The following is a 7,076-nucleotide window of genomic DNA, read 5'->3' on the forward strand; positions in this document are numbered from 1 at the left end:
TAACGACAACTACATTATGTGTAACAACAACTACATTATGTGTAACGACAACTACATTATGTGTAACTACAACTACATTATGTGTAACTACAACTACATTATGTGTAACGACAACTACATTATGTGTAACATTATGTGTAACTACAACTACATTATGTGTAACGACAACTACATTATGTGTGTTACGACAACTACATTATGTGTGTTGCGATTCTACTGTACAAGCGGATGAAATTGAGGCGGCTCACTAACAGCCCTCAGTTTCAATGGGAATGAAGATCCCAGGCTGTTATATGGTTGAATACAATGACACCTTAGTGTCTGTTCTCCTCTGTCAAGGCAGTGCAGTCCCTTAGAGGAGGTAGTGGTCCTTCTGTGGCTCAGTTGGTAGAGCATGGCGCTTGTAACGCCAGGGTAGTGGGTTCGAGACCCCGGGACCACCCATACGTAGAATGTATGCACACATGACTGTAAGTCGCTTTGGATAAAAGCGTCTGCTAAATGGCATATATTATTATTATTACTGTAGACAGTGCAGTGCAGGACAGAGGTATTGTGGTTCTGAGACCTACTGTAGGCAGTGCAGTCCCTTAGAGAAGGTATTGTGGTTCTGAGACCTACTGTAGACAGTGCAGTCCCTTAGAGGAGGTATAGTGGTTCTGAGACCTACTGTAGGCAGTGCAGTCCCTTAGAGGAGGTATAGTGGTTCTGAGACCTACTGTAGGCAGTGCAGTCCCTTAGAGGAGGTATTGTGGTTCTGAGACCTACTGTAGACAGTGCAGTCCCTTAGAGGAGGTATAGTGGTTCTGAGACCTACTGTAGGCAGTGCAGTCCCTTAGAGGAGGTATTGTGGTTCTGAGACCTACTGTAGGCAGTGCAGTCCCTTAGAGGAGGTATTGTGGTTCTGAGACCTACTGTAGGCAGTGCAGTCCCTTAGAGGAGGTATTGTGGTTCTGAGACCTACTGTAGGCAGTGCAGTCCCTTAGAGGAGGTATAGTGGTTCTGAGACCTACTGTAGGCAGTGCAGTCCCTTAGAGGAGGTATTGTGGTTCTGAGACCTACTGTAGACAGTGCAGTCCCTTAGAGGAGGTATAGTGGTTCTGAGACCTACTGTAGGCAGTGCAGTCCCTTAGAGGAGGTATTGTGGTTCTGAGACCTACTGTAGGCAGTGCAGTCCCTTAGAGGAGGTATTGTGGTTCTGAGACCTACTGTAGGCAGTGCAGTCCCTTAGAGGAGGTATTGTGGTTCTGAGACCTACTGTAGGCAGTGCAGTCCCTTAGAGGAGGTATTGTGGTTCTGAGATCTACTGTAGGCAGTGCAGTCCCTTAGAGGAGGTATTGTGGTTCTGAGACCTACTGTAGACAGTGCAGTCCCTTAGAGGAGGTATTGTGGTTCTGAGACCTACTGTAGGCAGTGCAGTCCCTTAGAGGAGGTATAGTGGTTCTGAGACCTACTGTAGGCAGTGCAGTCCCTTAGAGGAGGTATTGTGGTTCTGAGACCTACTGTAGACAGTGCAGTCCCTTAGAGGAGGTATTGTGGTTCTGAGACCTACTGTAGACAGTGCAGTCCCTTAGAGGAGGTATTGTGGTTCTGAGACCTACTGTAGGCAGTGCAGTCCCTTAGAGGAGGTATTGTGGTTCTGAGACCTACTGTAGGCAGTGCAGTCCCTTAGAGGAGGTATTGTGGTTCTGAGACCTACTGTAGGCAGTGCAGTCCCTTAGAGGAGGTATTGTGGTTCTGAGACCTACTGTAGGCAGTGCAGTCCCTTAGAGGAGGTATTGTGGTTCTGAGACCTACTGTAGACAGTGCAGTCCCTTAGAGGAGGTATAGTGGTTCTGAGACCTACTGTAGGCAGTGCAGTCCCTTAGAGGAGGTATTGTGGTTCTGAGACCTACTGTAGCAGTGCAGTCCCTTAGAGGAGGTATAGTGGTTCTGAGACCTACTGTAGGCAGTGCAGTCCCTTAGAGGAGGTATTGTGGTTCTGAGACCTACTGTAGACAGTGCAGTCCCTTAGAGGAGGTATAGTGGTTCTGAGACCTACTGTAGGCAGTGCAGTCCCTTAGAGGAGGTATTGTGGTTCTGAGACCTACTGTAGACAGTGCAGTCCCTTAGAGGAGGTATTGTGGTTCTGAGACCTACTGTAGGCAGTGCAGTCCCTTAGAGGAGGTATTGTGGTTCTGAGACCTACTGTAGGCAGTGCAGTCCCTTAGAGGAGGTATTGTGGTTCTGAGACCTACTGTAGACAGTGCAGTCCCTTAGAGGAGGTATTGTGGTTCTGAGACCTACTGTAGGCAGTGCAGTCCCTTAGAGGAGGTATTGTGGTTCTGAGACCTACTGTAGACAGTGCAGTCCCTTAGAGGAGGTATTGTGGTTCTGAGACCTACTGTAGGCAGTGCAGTCCCTTAGAGGAGGTATTGTGGTTCTGAGACCTACTGTAGACAGTGCAGTCCCTTAGAGGAGGTATTGTGGTTCTGAGACCTACTGTAGACAGTGCAGTCCCTTAGAGGAGGTATTGTGGTTCTGAGACCTACTGTAGGCAGTGCAGTCCCTTAGAGGAGGTATTGTGGTTCTGAGACCTACTGTAGGCAGTGCAGTCCCTTAGAGGAGGTATAGTGGTTCTGAGACCTACTGTAGGCAGTGCAGTCCCTTAGAGGAGGTATTGTGGTTCTGAGACCTACTGTAGGCAGTGCAGTCCCTTAGAGGAGGTATTGTGGTTCTGAGACCTACTGTAGGCAGTGCAGTCCCTTAGAGGAGGTATTGTGGTTCTGAGACCTACTGTAGGCAGTGCAGTCCCTTAGAGGAGGTATTGTGGTTCTGAGACCTACTGTAGACAGTGCAGTCCCTTAGAGGAGGTATTGTGGTTCTGAGACCTACTGTAGGCAGTGCAGTCCCTTAGAGGAGGTATTGTGGTTCTGAGACCTACTGTAGGCAGTGCAGTCCCTTAGAGGAGGTATAGTGGTTCTGAGACCTACTGTAGGCAGTGCAGTCCCTTAGAGGAGGTATTGTGGTTCTGAGACCTACTGTAGGCAGTGCAGTCCCTTAGAGGAGGTATTGTGGTTCTGAGACCTACTGTAGACAGTGCAGTCCCTTAGAGGTATAGTGGTTATGTGGTTCTGACGACCTAAGGCAGCGGGAGTTATCTTTTTTGTGCCACATTTCTTCTGTGTCCTCCTTTTGAAATGCTTATCTTCTCATCAGACACTATATATCATGTTTCTCTCTCTCTCTTTCTCTCTCTCTCTCTCTCTTTCTCTCTCTCCCTTCTCTCTCTCCGACACTATCTCTCTCTCTCTCTCTCTCTCTCTCTCTCTCTCTCTCTCTCTCTCTCTCTCTCTCTCTCTCTCTCTCTCTCTCTCTCTCTCTCTCTCTCTCTCTCTCTCTCTCTCTCTCTCTCTCTGTGTGTCTCTCTCTCTCTCCCCTCTCTCTCTCTCTCAGCATTTGGCCACAACGAGTGTCCGGACCCAGGCGTCCCTCTGAACGCCAGACGGTTCGGGGACAGTTTCCAGCTGGGTAGCTCTGTCTCTGTGGTTTGTGAGGAGGGTTTCATCAAGACCCAGGGCACTGACACTATCACCTGCCAGCTGGAGGGGGGCAAAGTCATGTGGAGCGGACCCATCCCTAAATGTGAAGGTAACAACGATTCATTATTCACACATTTCTATTGGATGGGGATAGTGATATCCTTCAGTTATACCGCACCAGAACATACTCTAAATGTGAAGGTAACAGCGACACATTTCTATTGGATGGGGATAGTGATATCCTTCAGTTATACCGCACCAGAACATACTCTAAATGTGAAGGTAACAGCGACACATTTCTATTGGATGGGGATAGTGATATCCTTCAGTTATACCGCACCAGAACATACTCTAAATGAGAAGGACTACAGAGGATGATTTGTAAAGTTATTTTACGGGAATATTATGTGAGGATTAGAGAGCATGAATGGTTTTCTATCTATCAACTATGTATTGTTACCCCTCCTGGGACCTGTCAGTGTCTGATAACAGGGCTGTAGCCGTAATAATAATATGTATTGTTACCCCTCCTGGGACCTGTCAGTGTCTGATAACAGGGCTGTAGCCGTAATAATAACATGTATTGTTACCCCTCCTGGGACCTGTCAGTGTCTGATAACAGGGCTGTAGCCGTAATAATAACATGTATTGTTACCCCTCCTGGGACCTGTCAGTGTCTGATAACAGGGCTGTAGCCGTAATAATAATATGTATTGTTACCCCTCCTGGGACCTGTCAGTGTCTGATAACAGGGCTGTAGCCATAATAATAATATGTATTGTTACCCCTCCTGGGACCTGTCAGTGTCTGATAACAGGGCTGTAGCCATAATAATATGTATTGTTACCCCTCCTGGGACCTGTCAGTGGATAACAGGGCTGTAGACGTAATAATATATGCATTGTTACCCCTCCTGGGAACTGTCAGTTCAACGCAGTAACAGGGCTGTAACCGTAATTTATGCATTGTCAACCCCTCCTGGGACCTGTCAGTGACAGGAACAGGGCTGCAGCCGTAATAATAATATAGGGACATTGTTACCCCTCCTACCTGTCAGTGTCTGATAACAGGGCTGTAGAAATGTAATAATAAGTCGTATTGTTTTCCTGGGACCTGTCAGTGTCTGATAACAGGGCTGTAGCCGTAATAATAACATGTATTGTTACCCCTCCTAGGACCTGTCAGTGTCTGAGTCAGGGGAGATGTAATACTGTATGCATTGTTACCCCTCCTGGGACCTGTCATGTCAGGGAGATGTAGCCGTAATAATAATATGTATTGTTACCCCTCTGGGACCTGTAGTGTCTGATAACAGGGTGTAGAGTCATAATAATATGTATGTTACCCCTGTAGGACCTGTCAGTGTAGATCAGGAGCTGTATCCTGTAATAGAGGAACCTGGTGTAGAGTCAGGAGATGTCAGTGTCTGATAACAGGGCTGTAGCCGTAATAATAATATGTATTGTTAAGGGAACCTGTGTAGAGTCAGAGAAGATGTATCTACTGTAATAAGGAACCTGTATTGTAGAGTCAGGAGATGTATCTCTGTAGAACAGGGCTGTAGTAATAAGAGATGATGTTATCTGGGACCTGTCAGTGAGGAACAGGGCTGTAGAGTCAGATAGCATGTATCTGGGACCTGTAGTGTCTGATAACAGGGCTGTAGCCGTAAGTCAGAGATATTGTACCCCTCTGGGACCTGTCAGTGAGATAACAGGGCTGTAGAGTAATAATAATATCTATTTACCCCTCCTGGGACCTGTCAGTGTCTGATAACCTGGTGTAGAGTCAGAGAGATGTATCTACTGTTAGTCCTGGGAACCTGTCAGTGTAGATCAGGGCTGTAGATAATAATCTACTGTAGAACCTGGTGTAGAGTCAGTGTCTGATGTCTTAGCCGTGTCAACAGAGATGTTACCCCTCCTGGGGACCTGTCAGTGCTGATAACAGGGCTGTAGTGTAAGAGTAAGAGATGTACCCCTCTACTGTCAGTGTCTGATAACAGGGCTGTAGCCGTAGTAATAATATGCATTGTTACCCCTCCTGGGACCTGTCAGTGTCTGATAACAGAGTAATAAGATGCATGTATCTACCTGTCAGTAGAGGAACAGGGCTGTAGTAGTCAGAGAGATGTATCTTCTGGGACTGTCAGAGAGTGTCTATAACAGGGCTGGTGTAGAGTCAGAGAGATGTATTGTTAGAGGAACCTCCTGGGACCTGTCAGTGTCTGATAACAGGAACCTGGTGTAGAGTCAGAGAGATGTATCTACCCCTCCTAGGGACCTGTCAGTGTAGAGTCAGGGATGTATCTACGTAATAATAATATGTATTGTTAGAGTCAGGGACCTGTCATCTCTGTAGAACAGGGTGTAGAGTCATAAGATGTATTGTTACCCCTCCTGGGTAGAGTCAGTGTCTGATCAGGGCTGTAGCCGTACTGTAGTAGATAACCTGGTGTAGTGTCTGAGATGTATCTACCCTCCTGGAACCTGTCAGTGTCTGAGTCAGGGCTGAGATGTATCTAGTGTCATAACAGGATGTATTAGTTACCCCTCCTGTAGAGGAACAGTGTCTGTAATAATAATATGTAGACCCCTCAGAGGATGTCAGTACTGAGAACCAGGGCTGTAGCCGTAGTAAGAGATGTATCTACTGTAGTAGAGGAACCTGTCAGTGTGTAGAGTCAGAGAGATGTATTGTTACCCCTCCTGGGACTGTAGTGTCTGAACAGGGCTGTAGCCATAATAAGAATATGTATCTGTTACCCCTCCTGGGACCTGTCAGTGTCTGATAATGTAGGGCTGTAGAACCCGTAATAATAATATGTATTGTTACCCCTCCTGTAGGACCTGTCAGTGTCTGAGTCAGGAGATGTATCTACGTAATAATAATGGTGTAGACCCCTCAGGGATCAGTATCTACTGATAGGGAACCTGGTGTAATAATAAGATGTATTACCTAGAGGACCTGTCTGGTGTAGAGTGTATTATTAGAGATCAGGGATGTATCTATTGTAGTACCCCTCCTGAGGACCTGTCAGAGTCAGAGAGATGTATCCTGGGACCTGTCAGTGTCTGATAACAGGTATCTACCTGTTACCCCCTCCTGGGACCTGTATGTCTGTAGAGGATAACAGGGCTGTAGAGTCAATAAGATGTATCTACTGGAACCTGTCAGTGTCTAGATAACAGGGCTGTATCTACTGTAGAATAATCATGTATTGTTACCCCTCCTGGGACCTGTATGTCTGATAACAGGGCTGTAGCCGTAATAATAATCTCTTCTTACCCCTCCTGGTACCTGTCTCCGTAATAATAATAGTTACCCCTCCTGGGACCTCAGTGTCTGATCAGGGCTGTAATCTACTGTGTCGTGAGGCAGAACCTCCCTTTTAGTTAGGGCCAGTCCCCAAAGAGCAGTAATAGATGTTTAACCACTTTAGTTAGAGTCCATTTGCAGGACAGGTGTAGAGTCTAAAATATATAGGGACATTATAATTCCTCCATACTTTCTACATGGTTTTATACTTTATCAAGTGCAAGCAGAAGTCGTTTT

This window comes from Oncorhynchus keta, unplaced genomic scaffold, assembly GCF_023373465.1.
Source record: "Oncorhynchus keta strain PuntledgeMale-10-30-2019 unplaced genomic scaffold, Oket_V2 Un_contig_2756_pilon_pilon, whole genome shotgun sequence".
Classification (NCBI taxonomy): Eukaryota; Metazoa; Chordata; class Actinopteri; order Salmoniformes; family Salmonidae; genus Oncorhynchus; species Oncorhynchus keta.